The sequence below is a fragment of the Danio rerio genome, chromosome 3, assembly GCF_049306965.1.
Source record: "Danio rerio strain Tuebingen ecotype United States chromosome 3, GRCz12tu, whole genome shotgun sequence".
Classification (NCBI taxonomy): Eukaryota; Metazoa; Chordata; class Actinopteri; order Cypriniformes; family Danionidae; genus Danio; species Danio rerio.
Window position 1 is genome coordinate 22976106 of NC_133178.1, and position 21089 is coordinate 22997194.

At 37.5% G+C, this 21089-nt stretch overlaps 1 long non-coding RNA gene across 1 annotated transcript in view; it reads left to right on the plus strand.

The window, feature by feature from the left end:
* Positions 1 to 21089, plus strand: part of LOC141381191 (uncharacterized) — a 35369-nt gene that overhangs the window by 7351 nt on the left and 6929 nt on the right. The gene's annotated exons all lie outside the window — the stretch shown is intronic.

The following is a 21089-nucleotide window of genomic DNA, read 5'->3' on the forward strand; positions in this document are numbered from 1 at the left end:
TAACATTAGTCAGTCTGAGCTCTAAGAGATAAGTCTCCGGCAGGCGAGAATCTAGCCGGAACTGTGTTTTGCTATCTGGGTGGCTAGGCGTGTATCAGCAAACTAATAAAGCCCGAAAAAAGCCCTGAACTTAGCGAATAAACAGTGTTCCACCAGGATCATGTATGTCAGAAACTATAGTTTACTGCTGAACTCATTTTGTCATGGTAAAATAACACAGAAATCGAATAATAACATTTCAGTCTACTTCAGTCTCCTGCCGAAGCTCAGACGCCGCGCTTTGAGAAACTGTCAATCACAGCTGTGTATCACGATGACACGCCCAGCATTAAATTACTGCTAAAAACAAACTGTTTACAAAAATGAAGATCTGCACCTATTTCAGCACAATAACCAGTGCCTTAATCGACCAGAACTATCTTTCGGGACATTTTATTGCAAGTGTAATATTTTTTTTTATTTGGGCTCAAGTCTCCTTCATTAACACGGAGGAGGCGGGCTTTATGACTTGTACTGCAGCCAGCCCCCAGGGGGCGATCTAACGGCCGAAACCTTCACTCAAATGTAGGCTTGCGGCACACTTGGTCTGGATGAACTGATCTGAGATCGCTGCGTGTGTTATGAAGGACAGATCTATCGATCCTCGAAATCATGATCAGCAATGCAACGATTGGCTGACGGCATAGCAGCGTAATGACATCATCTGATTAATATTCAATTATCCATGTGAGCAAAATTACATCAAATTAGCAGTAAATGGTTTGTTAAATATGACACGCAAGAACTTTCCACATTTGTTGTGAGCTGCAGGCTTTATACTTTCATTTGTCAAGACAAGAGTATTCATCATGTATTTCAATGCAAATCAATGCATTTAGTTCTACATTTAGAAAAGATTTTCTTTATTAATGTAGCCGTTTTTTAATCGGTGTATAAAGAATAACTGGTTGTTTACAAAAGCATTTTCATATTGGTAAAGGTGTCTGCAACTTTTGTGAAGCATCAAATCACTGGCATATTAACTGTCAAAACATGTTTATGACTGCTGAAATGTATTATTGCTTCAAAAAAAGTCACATATTGTGCATTTCTATTATACACAATTTGTTCTAAAGCGATCTAAAAAGTTCATATCAATAAGTTTTCTCTTTGCACCAGATGGCAGTCTTTGTACTTTCATTTCGAGGGTGCAGATTGCATACGTTTTATTAATATGTATAACTTTATTTATTTTATTAATGACTATAACTTTATATATATATATTTAAAAATTATGTATTATTTTCCCAAGTGTATATAACTACTACTGTAAGAAAATATCAGAATTCGGAACATACTTTCTGTATTATCTTTGCTTGAACTGAGCCGATCTAATCCTGTTTACATGAATTGAACCTGCTCCCGATCAGGTTTGACCTAGCAGAACTGTTGCCATGACAACAACTCTCGGATCAGCTTTGAAGAACGAAACGATCCTGGATCGTGTCAAATCGTCAATATCCAAATCCAGCTAACTGAGTAATCCACGTACGAAGAACGGACCCCTGAATGCCAATGCAAAATCCGGTGCGTTTAAGATCTGTTTTCTTTAAAAATCAGCGATCTCCACTAGCTGAGTGATATCCGATTTAAAGTGTGTCTCAGATTGTACAAGAAGCTCTGCGTTAAATTACATTTCCCCCGCCATATCTTTATAATATGAGCATTTATTTTACCCAACTATATTCAATGGAGCTTCTGCGTAAGCCTGCCGATTCTGACGGGCACGTGCGAGTAAGCAGCTTTTTGTCTCGTTTTACGCTTGAGCAACTAAATAAATGCTAAAGTTTATTTAAGTGAATGTATTTTAATGACATTACAACATCGATGCTGTATAAGAAACCGTATAAAATGGAAAAAAGTTCACAATAACAGGTCACCGGAAGTGTATCAGCATGGGAACAGCACTAGCTCGGCATATACCCTATTGGGTTAAAAATTATATCATTTAAAATAAGTAGTTTGAATGAACAGTAAACATAATTTACACTAATTTGTGCACTAGAAAGGGTAGTGCTTTGTTTATTGGGACATCGAGTGTGACGAGAACATCCTCATTGTGCAACATTAAAAATGAAATTTATAAACCACATCAGAACTAAACATTTTTTCATATATTAATTTTCTAAAGTTTTTAAAAGTAGATTATCATTAAATAATTTGATAGTTTCCTACACCGGCATTAACTATTTATAAATGTTTGCTAGATCAAGCTGTACCCATCTAATGTTCATTTGGTTAAATTTAAATTTAATGTGTGTTTTGTGTGTGTATATAACATATATATATATATATATATATATATATATATATATATATATATATATATATATATATATATATATATATATATATATAAATAAATAAAACAACACAATTTTTGAGATTTCAATGGAAAAACCTAATGTTTTTATGTTGAATCCATAAAAATTTGTTAAAAGCGTTAAGTTAACTAAGTTGATTTTTTTTTATTGGGTCAGCATGAATGAATTGTGTGGAACCCTACATTTTTTACAGTGAATGTTTCAGTGCACTGGAAGAGTTTTTACATTGAGACAGCTCCTCAAATGGCTGACTCCCTGATCAGTCTCCTGACTACTGAACGAGGGAGCTGATTGAGACACACCCTTAAATTCAGAAGGTAAAGGCAGATTTGTAGTTCCCAGAGTGATTTTTGACCGAATTAACTCAAAAAATGATGTTTGCTGTTTTCTCAAGCTGCTTATTGAAAATGAGTTGAAACAACACATTGGGCTATGCACAGCTTGTGTTTTTTAGCCAATGATAGACTTCAGGTGAAAGCTTAATGTGACTATTTTCAATTTCACAAGGTTCCTTTTACAGCAATGATGTTGTAATTATAATACATTTAATTAAATAGACTTACAGTAAGCATGTTTTAGTTGTTTAGTTTAGTTGTAAAACGAGATGAAAGACCGAGTAACCGCTAGCGTGTCCGGATCAGCAGGCGAACGCAGAAACTCTATTGAAAATACTGGAGTAAAGTAAACTGTCATATTTTAAAGACATGGTGGGGGGAAAAGTGTTTTTTGTCCGGTCTGAGGCCTACTTTATATGGTAAATCTATCATGCAGAGAATATCAGAAAGAAATCAGACCTTAAGCATGACATTTTTATAATGGAAAGACAGTTCATCGGAACGGCTGAGGCAAGCTGGCTGAAACTAAAAGTCTGTGTGCATATATCTTATTAATGAGGTTTTTTGGGGGGGGAACTTAATTGCTTTGTTCAATTCACTTATGTTAGTAAAAAACTAATAAGTTAACTTAATTTCTTTATGTTTTCCCAAGAGAAATCAATTGTGTGGAACCCAGCATTTTTTACAGTGTGTGTAGGGAAAATAAGTGTTGAAATGAAGTGTTATTCTATGTGTTTTTGCATTTGCAGATTACAGCTCAGCTTTAACCTCTAATTAAAGTGTCCCTGTTAATGTCTGAATCATGTTGCAATTTGTAAGTTTACTATTGTGGTGACGAGCCTGTGGTTTGGTTGAGGAAGACATGAAAAACGATTTAAGACCATATATACTGCTTGATTCTCAACTATATTAACGCAAGTGTATAAAAATAGTCTCTTTAACACATGCATTTGCTTACTACTGCTAGTGCTACAAACTGAGAGTTAATAAAACCTATGTGCCACAACATTCGACACAAACATGTTGTTGTGGTGCAAGAATGAATGTGATGTTGAGGGCCAGACAGAATCTGCACTCTTACTATTTTGATGCAGATGTTTTGCTAATCTTTGTTCATTTTTAATGTAGAACTATTTTGAAAGGATTATGAAAACTGAAATAAAACTGAAAACCGAAATAAACAAAATAAATAAACAATGACTATTAAAAACTTTTATTTAAGGGTAATGATAATGCAATTAGAAGCACTTGTTTGGTAAACAAAGTCAGCCTTTTATGTAATCTACTAAAAGATCAAAATATACACTCACTGGCCACTTTATTAGGTACACCTTACTAGTTCTTGGTTGGACCCCCTTTTGCCTTCAGAACTGCCTTAATCCTTCTTGGCATAGATTCAACAAGGTACTGGAAATATTCCTCAAAGATTTCAGTCCATATTGACTTAATGGCATCACGCAGTTGCGGCAGATTTGTCGGCTGCACATCCATGATTGGAATCTTCCGTTCCGCCACATCCCAAAGGTGTGGTCTTCTGCTGCTGTAGTCCATCCGCTTCAAGGTTTGATGTGTTGTGCATTCAGAGATGGTCATCTGCATACCTTGGTTGTAACAAGTGGTTATTTGAGTTACTGTTGCCTTTTTATCAGCTTGAAACAGTCTGGCCATTCTCCTCTGGCATCAGCAAGACATTTGTGCCTACAGAACTGCCGCTCACTGGACATTTTCTCTTTTTTGGACCATTCTCTGTAAACACTAGAGATGTAAATTCTAGAGATGTGCGTGAAAACATGCAGACTCCACACAGAAACGCCAACTGACCCAGCCGAGGCTTGAACCAGTGACCTTCTTGCTGTGAAGCGACAGCACTACCTACTGCGCCTCTAAACATTTACATATTGTTCAATAATAAATATACATACAATATACATACATTAACTGTAAATAAATAGTCAATAATGGGCTAAAAATCTAAGGAATTCTTAATTTTTGCAGCTGCAAATTTAGTGAGCCTACTTGTCAGAAACCAGCTAGTTAACTCAAATGTTTTGAGGCGATCAGTGGTAACAAATTCTTTGAATACTCTCTATTTATAAGGTTTTACAGTGTACTTAACACAAGGACAAACTAAGCTTTTATCCTCACTTTTAGACTTCAGAAGAGAGTAGAAAGTGTTTGAGTTCAGCTCAACTAAACCGATTCTCGATCTTTCTCCTTTTTCTAGTGTTGTTAGTGCAATAAACAATAATTACCCATGCACTGAGGGCAGAATATGGGTGTATCTGAGTAAGATATTCCTTTTTAAACATCTAAAGCTCCTGGCTTCTCTGGCTTGGGTGAAGCAGTCATGTGGTTCATCAAAGTCCTCTGGGTAGATGGGGCTCTTGTTTAGTGGTAGACACAGGGTGCATGTGTGCTTTGAAACGGCTGGGCCTCGGGCTCTTTGCATTTATGTTTGATGTGTGGCGTGGCGGTGGTTTCACATGGATCTTAGCAGCTATAAGATGAGCACATTTCACTCTCTGGGAAAGTGGAGCTGTTCAAAGAGGCTTTACATTTTGGCTTGTTGTGCTGTCTTGTTCCTGACAATGTGGATGGTTTTACTATCAGCAGGTGTACATGTAGGAAAGTTTGAAAATTAAAAAGAAAAAAAGTCTTACACTAGTTCCTCACGTTGCACAAAGCAAAATGGTTGCTGTATGAAAGCTTAGGTTAAGAAAATCCCACTAGTCAGATTTTTTTCAGTACATCTAGCTGTTTTGACTTTTCTTTTTAGAAGTAGGAGATATAAACTCTTTGTAAGCCTTTCCCCATCCAATTTGTAATTTATAGTTTAAAATCCCTGCCGATTTAAATGTTATCAATCAGGGGGTTATCAGCTAATAGATATGGGCCAGAAGGCTGTTATCATCAATACATATGGTTAATCAGCTCCTTTTTAAAATCGTACCATTTCGTACGACTGAACTCGTACGAATTCGTACGAATAAGCCACTAAACTGGCAAAACGTAAAATACTTACGTTTTCTCGTGAGATCAGGCTGATAGATCACATAAGGCTGTGGCCGGAAGTTAACAAAAATTATTTATATTACTTATTAAATTTCCTATTAATTGTATTTTATTAACTTCTACCCCAACCTTAAACATGACGATCACAGTAATGTAAAAACAGATCTGGATCTGGAGTCTTCTCTATTAGTATAGCTGATTAACTATGCGGAAGGATAATAACAACCTTCTGAGCCTACCAGTAGGCGCAGAAGGCTCCTACTGGCCCATATCTATCAGCTGATAACCACTGATAACACCCATTCAATCGTGTGATAACATTCTAAGCGGTTGCGAATCCCAAGTTTGTATCACACAGTTAAGAGGAAAAATATGTTTGCCAGTTCTGGCTATTTTTCAGGCTATTTTTTCTTGCAATTACCAGTAAGCATCTTACAATTCTGTCTACATAGCATATACTCGTTCAATCACAAGTCAGACTTAAAAAATAAATAGACATAATAACAACATTTTACTTTAGTAGTGGAAGCAGGTTTCCTTACTGTGTTCAATACAACAAATTATGTAAAATTATTATAAAAATAGTCCTGTAGGAATTAAAAATTATCATATGCATTTGTTCATATGGCAAAAAATGTATTTTTCACCAAGATTCAATTCAATTCAATTCAGCTTTATTTGTATTGCGCTTTTACAATGTAGATTGTGTCAAAGCAGCTTCACATAAATGGTCATAGTAACTGGAACAGTGTGGCTCAGGTTTTAGTGTTTAAGTTCAGTTCAGTTCAGTTTAGCTTAGTTCAGTGTGATTTAATCATTACTGAGAGTTCAAACACTGAAGAGCAAATTCATCGATGCGTAGCTCTACCAATCCTGAACCATGCGAGGCAGTGGCGACAGCGGAGAGGGAAAAAAAACTTCACCTAATGGGAGTGAAGAAAAAAAACCTTGAGAACCAGACTCAGTTGGGCACGACCATTTTAATTTCTCCGCTGGCCAAAAGTCTTGTGCAGAGCTTCATTCGCCGTGGTTGAGGCTGGAAGATGGCCTCAGCGAAGACTCGTCTGTCCCTGGAGCGTCACTGGAATGGCCATACTGACTCTAAAGGCATATACTGATTAGATCAGGGCCATGTGTGTGGTCATGTTGATTGGTCACTTTGGTCACATGGTCTAGAAAGATACAAAATAATTGTTCAACTTTTCTCTGTCTCTTTTCCTGCTCTGCTCCTCTCCAGTTCGGAGTCTATTATCTGTAAAATAAAATAAAAATAAAATAAAATTATTTCATTTTCAAGTATTTCTGAATTACTTTTGATTTAACTTTAACACTTAGTTGTTCTATATTGCAATACAATACTGTCACATAATAGCAACGCTTTCCCACATTTTTAAGCCTTTAAAACTGCTCTTATTTCCGTTTTTGGTATAAGATTGCAGAATGATGGTTTGACTAGAAATGTATGGTTTTTCACCATCATATACTGATAACTTTTTAGTCATTCTGCAGAACTACAGTTCGAACCGCTTTAGTTAAAAAAAAACATTCTTACAGTTCCATTGTAAATTTTTTAATTTATTAAAACCCAAGACATTTGTTCAAATGGACTTTTGTCAAGTTTTATCCATAAAATGCTTGTGAGACAAATTTTTTATGCATCTCACGATTCTCACCCTAAATCTCCATTGTTAATTCAAAGCACCATTTTAGAGCAATTAATGGAGTCTTGAACCATTTCAGTTAGTAGAAAATCTACCGGTGTCTTAACACACACTGTTGCTTAATGCAGGCATAAATTAATTTAAACAAAAACTGCACTTTTTACACAATATGATAACAGCTGAGCCTGGCCTTTACAAAGTATTTACACATCATTAACCTGGCTATATTAAGAAGCTACCAAACTGTTAATTTATGTGGTAAATTAAATTATATCAGATTGCAGAACTTCCTCCAACCCCATATAAAAAGGCTGTATAAATATTCATCCATTCTCTGTGATAACCTTTTACAGACCTTTTTCTTTGAATACGGCGACCTTTTCCCCAGACCAGATGCCTTAAGGAGCTGCTACTGGAAATTTAAGCATGTTAGATAATATAATGAAGAACTATTCCTTTATGTAACCCTGATGACATTTCAAAAGCTGCTGCTGAAACATTGGCTCCAAAATTAAACCTAGGTGTTCTGTCTACATTCTTTACGGTAATTAGGGTTAAATCAGATACTCTTTCCTTTTTTTTTACTTTTCTGATTGCTCAATAGGAATAACCAAGGCAGACATGTACATTGACGATGTTGGTGGATACTCCTTCGTGATATATGATTGATTCTCATTGACAATAATATTTAAAAAAGAGGTTGATTTAACTTGGTTTAACTCTCTTAAAGCTCGTAAACATTTATACCATTGCTTGACCATGGTGATCTTTAATATGAATTTGCAATAACCTAATTTCTTCAGTCTTTAGTCTCTGTTTATCACAGTGCTCTGAGGTTTGTTACAGGCTGTTGTAGACTAACTCACCATTGTGACTGTATGCCAAAGCTGAGTGGCCTTCTCTGAATGTAAGAAGGTACTTCAAGACTCTTTTGGGTCTGGTGCCTTTATACCCAATATGTTCCATTTTTCACAGGTCAAAAAGCCAGTATGGCCTTTATTTTTTATTGAATCTTATTATTTGACTGTTCCCCAGGTAAACTTAAATTCGGGAATCAAACTTTTATGCATGCCGCCCCCTCATCCTGGAATACGCCTCAGTCTGAACTGAAAAGGTCTGAACTCATCCCTATCAAATCATTTCGTTCTATCCTCTATAACAAACAGCAACAGTCAATTTCTCAATGTATGTGTTTTTAACATATTGTAATGTAGTATAGCTCAATAACTAAACTGTATTTTTATATTATATTTTTATTTGTTGTTGTTGTTGTTATTATTTTTATTATTATTATTGTTGTTTTTGTTGTTGTTTTATAAGTCATGTGAATGAGATCTTGATCTCAATGGGGTTTTATCTGGTTGAATTAAGTCCAATATAATAAAAGGTAGTCCATTTCACATTTTAGCGCTTGTACAGAGAAAGCTTGATCTCCCTTTTTCTTTAACATTAATCAACGTTCCCCAAGAACATAAATGTACCCAAATTAGCCCAAAGACTAGTTTTTATTGGTGGTCTCTTTGATAAAGGCCATGCCAAAAAAAATACAAGTTCAAACTAAAAACTATACTCAAATAAACAAGATAAAACAGCCACTGCAACAACAGCATCAAAAAGCTGTGATCAAAATGTCGATTATTAAGAAGCCATTTTCTAAAAAAAGATACAGATTCTCTGCGGTATCAAATTCCTCTGATCAAATTTTACTTTCGTCAATTGAAGTTTGTTCCTCGCTGGTGTCGCCACTGGCTTACAAGGTTCGGGACTTGTGGAGCTGAGCATCGATATATTTTCCCTTTAGTATTTGGGCTTTTGCCAGTGAAAATTAAACCACACTGCATTGAACTAAACTGAAGTTCAACACTGAAAACTGGACTGACAGTTTCAATTTACTAAAATCTTCCATGTTAAGCTACTTTGGCACACTCTATTTTGTAAAAGCGCTATAGAAATAAACATGAATTGAATTGATGTGATGCTTTAAAAAAAAACAAGCTTGAGCAAAAGATGTTTGTCTAAATGGAATAATGCAATCAGTTCTAGCTGAACCTGAGTCACTCTGTTTTCTACAGATTTACACTGGAAAGTCTGATAGAAGGGGAGGAGCTAAACCATGCATAAGCCATTTTCAAACCTAATGATGTTTTCCCAACTAAGCAGGTTATGGGTTTTTAAAATAGTTCAGTGATGAAAACAGTTTTCTATCTAAACTTTTAAGCGCTTGTTTACGTAATCATTCCAGAGGTTTTAAAATTGTAGATGTTGTGTTAGACCGACTTATCAGACAAACAAAATCATATGAGAGGGCATCGTAGAATTTAAGTGAAGTTTATTCATAAACTAATTTCGAGAGGATCACATGCTTATGATTGACCACGGCCGGTCCCGCATTAGCTATTATATGATTTATCAATCAGACGAATCCAAACGCACATAAACACAGATATTCTTACGTTAGTCATCTTCGCTTTGAAGAGTCCTCCCATTCACCCCTACTCCTCCCTTTCTTTCTTAGATTAATCCAGAACAGGGTGGCATGGTGGCTCAGTGGTTAGCACTGTCACCTCACAGCAAGAAGGTCATTGGTTCGAGTTCTGGCTGGGCCAACTGGCGTTTCTGTGTGGAGTTTACATGTTTTCTTCGTGCTTGCGTGGGTTTTTTCCGGGTCCTCCCACAGTCTAAAGACATGCCGTAAAAGTGAAGGGAAAACCACATTGGCGCAGTATGTAAGTGTTTTAGTACTAGGCATTCACCCCATAGCCATATGCTGGTATAGTTGATGGTTCATTCTACCCTGGCAACCCCTAGTAATCAAGGAAAAGGCAGAGCAAATGAATTCAGGGGAGCTCTCGAGACCTAGCTCAGACTCTTCTCTCTCCTCATGAAATGGAAAGGAGCCCCAAGGTTAAGGATCTTCTGAGTTCAGGGCTCTCTCCTGGGACAGCATGCCAAACATACTTTATTATCAATCATCAGCTAAGTGTGAACTCTTGAGACACATTTTTGCAGCCTTATTTGATAAGTAACCTCTTATAAACCTAAAATTACATATATTATATTTTATTATTATTGTTTTAAAGCAAGGTATTGCTGATAGCATCTAATTGTGAAGAGGATATACTAAAATGGGATGTTAATTTTGCATTTATATATACTTTTATTCAGATATATATAACTGATGATCTCTCACACTAGAGTCATACTACAGGATGGCAGATCTGCAAGAAAGTTAATTAAACAGCTGTTGGTGAGGATGACATGACTGCAGATTTTTCCTTATGACTTAATAAATGTTTTATGGTTCATAAAACGTGTCTCAAGTGGAAAATATGTGGCCAAATCCTGTGGGCCCAATGCTTTTTCCCCCACGCTGGATTTTCAGAAACATAACAACTGATTGCTGCAAGTTAGATTTTTGTGATTATAGAGGGTTTGCACTTACATCGTGATTTGGTCAGTTGCCTGCATGGCGAAACTGGCAATATTCATACTACTGAATACATTGTTCTGCCTGTTTACGCTGTTTAAACCATTAAAATAATGTGGAGAATCTACTAAATCATGTAGAAAAGGACTCATTAAGCAGGAAAGGGTGAGCATGTGTTAATTATAAAGTTATTAGCCTAATATTTCACCTAGCTGTCCAGAAATTATAAAAACAAACATGTATGCTGTAAAGATTCTTGCTCTGAAAACCCTGATTTAGTTTGTCTACAAATATTTTTTGTTACTTTTAGATTATTTACATTTAGATTTTTTTTCTTTTTTCTGCTTGATTTGTTTTAAATCGACTTTAAATGTTTTTTGTTTTGTTCCGACCAAAAAGTACCGTCAAAATATGCTAACAATATTCCAAATTCAGCAGCAATAATTGCCAAAATATGTTAATTTAATTTGATTCAGGCAGTGTTTACATTCTGTGACTCCAACAATGCCAATTGATGATGCAGTATGAAAAAACTTTTTTTTTTGCGGTAGTTTTAGATGTATCGTGATGATTCAACATCAGTTTGACAAAAAATAAAACCCTGTAGGAATACGGACCAGAACTCTCCCAGGCTACAAAGCGCTCACGTCATGCAGGCTTTCCTCCTTGTCCTAAAAAAGACACGCTCCGCTCTTATTAGCTGACTGCCGTCCACTAAAGGATGATGTTGAGAATAATGGAATAGAGGTCTGTGTGTGCTGACCTTTCTGAGCTAAACTTGGCCAGCCGGTGTGAATGTGCTCCTATGGTCTATTGTGTTCACAACCGTTATCATTGTATTGCAGTTTCCTCTGTTCAAGAGAGAAAGAAAGGAGAGAAGGGGAGAGAGAGACAGAAAGCTAGAGCTGGTGCTGGATCTTAGACATGCAGAGGTTGTTAGAAATCTGGAAACATAATTCATATAAAGAGGGATTTTTTAAAGAGGACTCCCTTTGTTCTCAAAATTGCCTTTGTGCCATAGATTTAACAAGGTACTGGAATTATTTCTCAGAGAGTCTCTATTGACATGATAGCATCATGCAGTTGCTGCAGATATGTCAGATGCACATCCATGATGCGAATCTACAGTTTCTGGTGACTGTGGGGGCCATCGGAGTACAGTGAACTCATTGTCATGTTCAAGAAACCAGTCTGAGATTATTTGCGCTTTATGACATGGTGCGGTATCCTGCTGGAAGTTGGGAGAAGATGAGTAAACTGTGGTCATAAAAGGAAGGACATGATCAACAACAATACTCGGGTAGGCTGTGGTGTTGACCCAATGCTCAATTGGTACTAATGCGTGCAATGTGTGTCAAGAAAATAACCCCCACAACAATACACCACCAGCGTTCAGGCATTGATACAAGCAATATGGATCCATGCTTTCATGTTGTTGACTGCAAATTCTCCGTGAATCCGTGAAAATCTCAATAGATCAGCAGTTTCTGAAATACTCATACCAGCCCGGCTGGCACATTCAAAGTCACTTAATCACCATTCCTCCCCATTCTGAAGTTCCCTTTGAACTGCAGCAGATCGTCGTGACCATGTTTACATGTCTAAGTGCATTGAGTTGCTGCCATGTGATTGGCTGAATAGTAATTTGAGCTAACGAGCATTTGGACCGGTGTACTGTACCTAATAAAGTGACCGATTAGTGTATATCACCTTCACAAGTACAGGTGGTCTAATGAAAGATTTGACATCAGGTGATTTTATTTCCAAGTGGAAATTTTGTGTAAATGATTCAGATAATTCAATGCCATTTTTACACTGTTGATTTCAGACATTGATTTCTGGTCAAACCTGAAACCATTTTGTGAGACCTTCTGAGACATTGCTAAGATCTTTCTAATTCTCATTAATAAAAAGTGGTTTGTTGCATTCCTATTATTAATGTATGAACTTGTATTACATATTCTCTAGGAACTTATTTTACATCCCTAATCCTACCTAATACTTAAACCCAACCACTTACCTAATAACTATTTATGAGCATGTTGTTGACTTTTTTTTATTTATTTATTTTGTTTTTATGGTCGGTTTAAACTATAGTCTAAGCAAATGGTCCAGAGCAAGTTCATGACTTTTGACTCTCAAAGTGCCATTTACTTACAGTTTATAAATCCTCAGTGACCACAGTTTCAGCAACATTTTTTTTTCATATTCCTGCCATATAAGAGGTATTAATGCTCAAACAGTTTCATTCATCATTCATCCATGATACTTAACTAAAACTAAGGATTGAATTTCTGTTTATTAATTAATAGAATTAAATCATTTATTGACTGAATTTCAGATTATTCCTTGTGGAATGCAAAAGTACAAGAAATCGAGTCAGTAAGTGAGAAAGAGATGCGATTGGCTGAGGAATTTTGGCACTGTGTGAGAATGTGTCCACCTGCAGATTCTCCTCACAATCCGTTTCACTCACAGTCCTCCCACAGACCTGCTCTGTCTGCTCCACCAACAGGGGGCACACTTGTGCTCGGTGGCATTTGCGTGACTAATTTCACACTCTCTCCTCTGCCCACTCGCTGCTTCACTGTTTCTTTTCTATGTCTCTCAGTCAGATGTTTGGACAAAAGACATGGTGTCAGAGTGTGGGTGAAACGATGGGACTGTTGCCATTGGCAACCTGGATACCAACACAATGATGACCCAGGGAATACCCTGTGTCTAATGGAATAAATGGAAGCATTGAGGGAGAGGGAGACGGAGAGTGAGAGGAAGAGAGAGAGAGAGTTTATGTCTGACACATCAGAAGGACTGTGTGAATTGAAGTCCACCATTGTCTGCTGTTTAAGACTCCAGCTTTGAGATGACAAAGATAGACTGCTCTTAAACGCGTGTGTGTGTGTGTGTGTGTGTGTGTGTGTATGTGTTGCTTTACATACAACTACAGTTGACTAAACTGACCCAGAGTTGTAGTATCTTTAACTGTTGACATAATTCATGATGAGTCTCACACACTTTTGATTATAAGCAGGAAAGTGCACTAAGCTTTCTCAGGAAGTGTGATTTTTACTTCCATTAACCGGCTACCGGCTGCCAAAATTACAGATTGTGCTTTTAACTGGAGGTCTTTTGGGGGGGATTTAATGGGTTTGAGGCTTTTGTGAAAGACGGCAGGAATATGGATTGACAATAAATTGGATGTAAAAAGTTACCTTCCTCCCGTTTAAAAAGTATAACATTTTTTTTTACTCTTTTACCCTCTAGATTTGTTTAGCTATCAGTAATATGTTAAATACGCTTTTATATTTGCTTTGTCTACTTACTTTTAGATTTTCCCATTTGTCAGATAGGGCAGGTTGATAAAGAAGTGCATTGCTGCAGTAGATCCTGACAGGATTATTCTTATTTTGCCTCATAAATCTAAGTGGTTGTGCATCTTAATATGTATTTTCTGTCTGACAAGGTGTGCAACCTCTGTTTTTAAAGTGGTAGTACATTGTGTTAAGTGTTTCCCGTTGTCAAGACATGTTTGCCAGGTTGTGGCTCATAATGAGAAAGAAGCCCATTTTGTCAGACAAGAACGACAGTTAAACGACCCGTAGATCATCCTTTGTGTGTATGCCAGGGGTCTCAAACTCAATTTACCTGGGGGCCGCAGGAGGCAAAGTCTGGGTGAGGCTGGGCCGCATAAGGGATTTCACAAAAAAAATTCCTCAAATGCCATTATTAACAGTTTTAATTATTTCTTCTGAACATGAAGTGTCCTGAACATTAATAGAACATTGAGTGAAGATTATGAACAGTTCTTCTGAACATGGCATCTTTTGCCTACTCCTTACTGCCAGAGACTTGACAGCGCTTCTTCTCACAAATCTGAACCACATTTGGCTTTAGAGCGGAAGCAGTTGAGACCCTCAGTATGGCTTGAAGATGATCATCATTAAGTCTAGACCTGTACTTTGACTTATTGAAGTTCAAGGTGGAGAATAACTTCTCACACAAATATGTGCTCCCAAAAAGACCTAGTCCTAGGGAAAAAAGTGGGGGAACTCACTCAAAACTTCCATTCACCCCACTCCAGTCACATCAGTCTGTACCAGTCTGTATCTACCTATAATATATATAAGACAGGGCTCGAAATTAACTTTTTTACTTGGTAGCACCGGTGCTCCCAACTTCAAATATTTAGGAGCACCAAAATAAATTTAGGAGCACCAGAAAAAATTTAGGAGCATCCACCAAAAATGATTGAGCACCGCTGCAAATTGCTTTTTAAGGGATTTATTGTATTTTAAAACAACATCAATAGGATTGACAAAAACCAGAAACAACTATCTAACTAATGCTGCGAAGACATTGATATTTGTGTGCAATTATTCCAAAATGAATGTCTAATAATTAAAGAATATTAATGATGATGAAAATGACAATAATAGTAAAAATGAATTACATTTCTCATTATGATACTGCCTTGAATGTGCATGAATGTAGGTTATCTGCTATAAAAAGTCTGTTACTTTATGAAAAATAAATGTATAGTTTGCATCAAACAAAAATGAAGCATTGCAGTAAGAAATATTTATTTTGTACTGCTGTTTTTATATGCATGTCAATTTAATAAATAATATTTCTGCTACAAAACAAACAAAAGATTATAATAAATCATTCAATTCAATAATGAAAGCTGCAAAGCAGTCATCAGTAAATAAATAAAAAAATAAAAATAATATACACCTCAAAAAAGAATAGACAAAAGAAAGAAAGTAAAGTCTCACTTCTATCACTTTAAAAGATTTGGTTTCAGTTTGTGTCAATTTAAAGGTTCAGTCTGAGATGATCTTCATTTTTCTGTGTTAGTGGAAAAGCTGGCGAGTCAGCCGACCCAATTTATGAGCAGGCAGAGCAAGATTCTTGCGATGACCACCGGCGGAATACCGCTGTTTGTTATGAGACGCAGTTTCAGTGTAAATTTAGTAAAGGCGAGCTTCTTTGGCGATGATATGTACAGTATTAGATTTGACTTTTAGCGGAAATTTGCGCTGAACACGCAGTGAATGCGACGCATCGAGATTCGGGCACCTTCTCCAAGAAGCGCGTACTCGATTGATCTCAGCTGGTGGATCATTATTCACCACGTGACGTGTCATGATCGCTCTCATCTGAACCTCAATTTTAGGTGGGGTTTGCAAACCTGTGTGCTTTAAGTTTTTACTCTTCAGCCGTTTGCATTTCCCGTGGTCATAAAAGCTCCTTCCCTGTCATCTGACAGCGGAAAGCCTTGAGTGATTGACAGCTAATATGAACCAATATAGCGGCAGGGAAGAGCGATTCAGCATGTTTTTACAAAAAATCAAAACAGGTCGCACTACAACCATTATCAGCAGTCGCACTAATGCGCCCAAATATATAATGAGGTCGCATAGATTAATTTTCGGGCGCATATGCGACCAAAATGGTCGCAATTTCGAGCCCTGTAAGATGCAGGATGTAGCTGAGTGGCAGGCAGGGGCGGGAACAGCTTACCTTGGTTCTTCCCGCCCGTCACAGCGTCTAACAAAGGGGCGGGGTGCGTGGTGACGTCACCGGCATCCCCGCTCCTGTGTTTACACGGCGGGCGGGGAATGCCAGTGACCGCTGTGTACGGATAGAATCAGCGGAGCTGGAAGCGCTCTCTCTCCCCGCTCCGCTGATTCTGTCAGTGTACAGCGGTCGGCGCGGGCCACAAAATATTGCACTGAGGGCCGCAAATGGCCCGCGGGCCGCGAGTTTGAGACCCCTGGTGTATGCCATATTTCTGAACACTAGGAGTTTAATGGGCTCAGGACAATTTACCATTAAAGGGCACCTATGAAAATCATCTTTAGTAAGCTGTTTGGACAGAAATGTGTGTAGGTATAGTGTGTCCGCAGTTATATTGGTGTGATAGAAACACAAAAAGTCTCTTTTTTTAATTTTTAACATTAAAATAGGATCCAAATCACTCCCATTTTGTGGCCCACCGCAACGTGACAGGAGTGTGGTTTCCTCGCCCACCGAATTGATTGACAGCCCCATATTAACATGTCTCCGTAGTAACACATAAAATCATATCCACAAAACAGGACAAGTTTTTACTGTAGTATTTCTCAAAAACGTTACATGAGATCTGCTTCCTTTATGTCTGTCACTGTGCTGTTTCTCTTACACAGCCAAGATGGAGATTGAGGCACACTCTGACAGGCATGTGGAAATGGTGGGGAGGGAGAACTAGCATTAAAGTTACAGGCCACAAATACAGCCACATTGCGTTTAGATCAGAAAATCTTGGTATTCTTAAAAGGTATATCAAATAATCTGATGGGTGTTTTGAGCTGAAACTTTACAGACACATTCTGGAGGCACAAAAGACTTATCTGAAATCTTGTAAAAGGGGTAAAATAGGTGCTCTTTAACTAAAATGACCTGAGGTAGCTGTTGCAGTCAGCAGTGGTGCACAAGTGATTGGTCAGGGTGATTTTTATGTCTACATCTCTTCTTGTTTCACTTCTGTTAAGAAGAATTACACTTTAAAAAAATTCTTGGTAATTTACTTCATTGATAAATGAATCTCAAAACGAATGTTCTAGTTATTTCAGAAACACAGACCCTTCTCACTGCGTTCCAGGAGATTACAGGCTGAGATAAAAGCACTCCTGCAAATTCGCACACGCCATCAAAGTTATCCTCCCATTGTTCCTCCAACATGCAGGAAGCCAGCATGTTGTGTTATTGTTGGATGACAAGAAGACGAGTGAGGGAGAGGAGAAGGAAAGTGGGATTTGGAGCGTAAGCAACAGGGAGAAGATAGGTTGGCTCAGGCATGCTTTTGCTACCTGTTGTCAAACCATGGTATTCTGAGCAGTTCTTTGCAATTGAACGTGAGATGTGAATACTACATTATTAATCTCAGGACGGTAAGGTGCAAAGGATGATGGGAAAAACAGCAGCAGGCATAATGGTTGGTGGAGTGCCAGAAATCGGCTGATGTTAGACTTTTTGCAATGGTTGTAGAGACTTCAACTTTAGTTTTAAGCCACCTTAAAGAAAACCATAAGGCAGATAGCAGAAACACAAAACCACAGAGTCTGCTTTTTACCACAAGGACCTCAAATTTAGCCAGCAGTTGACAAGCAATTACAGGTTGAATGGCCACGTAAAAAACTGGGATATTACAACTTTAGGTTAATCCTCAATCCACCCTCAGTTATAATAGTGGTTTTGTATGAAGAAAGAAAAATGCAAAAATCTAATCAAACAAACACACTATTAAAAGTTTTAGAGTTACTGGAAAACTAAAGGCATAATAGTTTGTACAGACTAGATAAAAATTCTGCTGTTGCCAAAAAGTGAATCCATAGGAGCTTGATTGGACATCTTTGAGGACTGGTAGTTTTGTGGCATCATGAAGAAATTAATTGCCTTTTAATCAGATATGATTAATGATGATTGAAGTTAATCTCTGCTGGGAAGTAGACCTCTAGGTGCAGGGCTGAACATCCTTGGGGAGTAAAAGTTTTGGTTCAGGTATGTACTGATTAATGAAGGTTTGAGCTAAATCCTGCAAGAAAGTGGACTTCTGGGGGTTGGAAGACATCTTTGGTGAATAAAACTTTTAAGGAGTCTTGAAGACATTGATTATCTGAATCATGCATGTAAATGATTGGAGGTAAACTATGCAGGACATTGAACCTCTTGAAGCAAGGCTTTTGGAAACTTGGTTTAAGTATGTTTTGAACGATGAGGCTTTAAGCTAATCTCTATTCTAGCTTAAACTAAATTCATGATCGAACATTTTTGTGCTTTGGGTGATTTGTGGAAACCTGAAGACCTTGATTACTGATTCAGGTATGTTCTGAATAATAACAGTTGGAGCTAAATTCTACAGATTAGGACACCAATAGGGAGAGTTTGGGGACCTACTCACACCTGCAGTTTCTCCACGATGGACGTCCAGTGTTCTTCAGCCTCCGGTGCCTGTACTGCAGCTCAGCACAGGAAGCTCTACACTTTGGCCAGAGGAGAATTAGTCGTGTCCAACTGAGCCTGGTTTCTCTCGAGTTTGTTTTCCTTCACATTCGTCAATTGGTGAAGTTTTGTTTTCGCTACTGACTTGCTTGGTTCGGGGCTTGTGGAAATGTACATATATGGATTTTCTTTTCAGTATTTGGACTTTCAGCAGTGAAAATTAAAATACACTGACCTAACATTGTTTATAACCTAACAAATATACAACTAACTAAACTGAACTTCAACTCTGAAAACTGGACTGACACAGTTTCAATGTACTTGGACTTCTATGTTAAGCTGCTTTGACACAATCTACATATTAATAGCACTATAGAAATAAACATGAATTGAATTGAACCTGTAGGAATATGATTGAAAATAATTGGGTATTGAATGATTTAGGTAATCTTGATAAGTTTAATGACCTGGTTTATTTATATTATCAGGTGTGGAACTAAACAGGAAAGTGAACCTATTTCCAATGAACAGACTAGAACCTTCAGTTATTTGATCAAGGCCTGATCTTGAATATAAAAATGTTCAAGCAGGGGAAGCTCAACCAAAGCAACATCAAGAACACAAGCTTGAAAAGGATGTGTGCAATGAGAGCATTTCTATTCCATTTTATTTTTGAATTGTGCTTTTTTTTAGACCCATATCTAAGATGTCTAGAGATTATGTGTTGTATTGCATTGTGCTGTATTTTGCTCTATTGAAGACTATTGTATGGCCATCTCAGGGTCGTCTCAGTACTAAACCAGGCCAGTCAAGGCTCCTCTGCCCACCCTCCCTGAGACGGTCAGACAGCTAGCATTGTTTTCACATACAATTTGCTTTGTCTTTGAGTGTGAGAGAGCTCTGCGGCCATACCGTGAAAAGCCTCAGAGAGAGCCCTGCCTTCAAGCTTGAAGGCTTCAAGAGAGCCCTTCCCTGCTGCTGGAAACCTCAGAGTGAACCCTGCCCTGACGCCAGCTACTTTAACTCACTCTCCAGATCAGTGGATTTCCTATTACTCTCTCATTTCTTCTTTACAGAACTGATATGTTCATATCATCCCAGGACCAGCTCAAACCAACATAAATTTCCTTGCTAGTCCAGCTTTATGTGGTTTAGAGATTTTTTTAGACCAGTTTGTTGCTGGTCAGAGAACATAGATAGTTGATTCTAATCAAAGGTAAACCCTTGATTAAAATTAGAGCTGCACGATATTGGAAAAATTAGACATTTCAATATTGTGATATTCTGCAAAATATATTGTAATATAAATACAATTTGATCTGATGACTTGAATGGCTCCATTTGGAAAGAATTCATTATTTTTTTAATTGATTGTTGGGAGTGAATTGTGCAAAAATAAATAATTTGCAAGCATCGATTAAATACAATAGCAAAGAACAAAATAAAAAGTGCTTTATGGTTTTAATAATAATTGTTATTTATATAGCGCCTTTCCAGAGCTCAAGGACACTTTTTTTCTGGGGAGTTAAACAGCATTCATGTACAGATATTGTATTCTCAAATGTAAAATACAGCTGCATAGTGTCACGATCACCAGCGATCTGAACTCCATAGACCGCTGGAAAACATGCAGTATTACTAACGGACTACAAATCTGCCATTTTTGGACTACAACCCTTTACATGCTCTCCTCTCACACACACACATGTTCCTCATCCTGCCTGATTGCACACGCAGCACCGGAGGATTGTCAAGGACTGATTACACACACTATTTAAGAAGCACATACACTCTCTCCAGTCGCTGAGTCTTGTTATCTGTTCTAGTGACATTACAACACATTTCCTTTGTCTTGCTTTACTGTGTTTTTTATCCTTGCCTTGTTTATTTGTTTAATCCTGTGTGCTGCCTGCCTCTGACAATCTGCCTGCCTATTGACTACGATTCTGGACTGCTTGTATACGTCTGTTTGCCCCTGTGTTGACCATTGCTGGCCTGACCTCGCTAATAAACCTGCATGTGGATCCTCACCTCTGTTGTCAGTGTCACTCCCCGCATTACACATAGCTTTAAAAATAATGTAATAAAATGCATCTTTTTTTTTAAATAGTATAATTCATTGTGTCTAAATTCTGTAAACCTCCTTCAAAATACTTTTACTGTCACAAGCAAATGATAAACTTTCACTTCATTGTGGTTAAACTCATAAATAAACAAATCTCATGTTTTCTGAACTGTGTAACTTGACATTACTTATCCTTCAATGTGACTATTGCAGATGCACACATTACCATATGCAGAAATTATC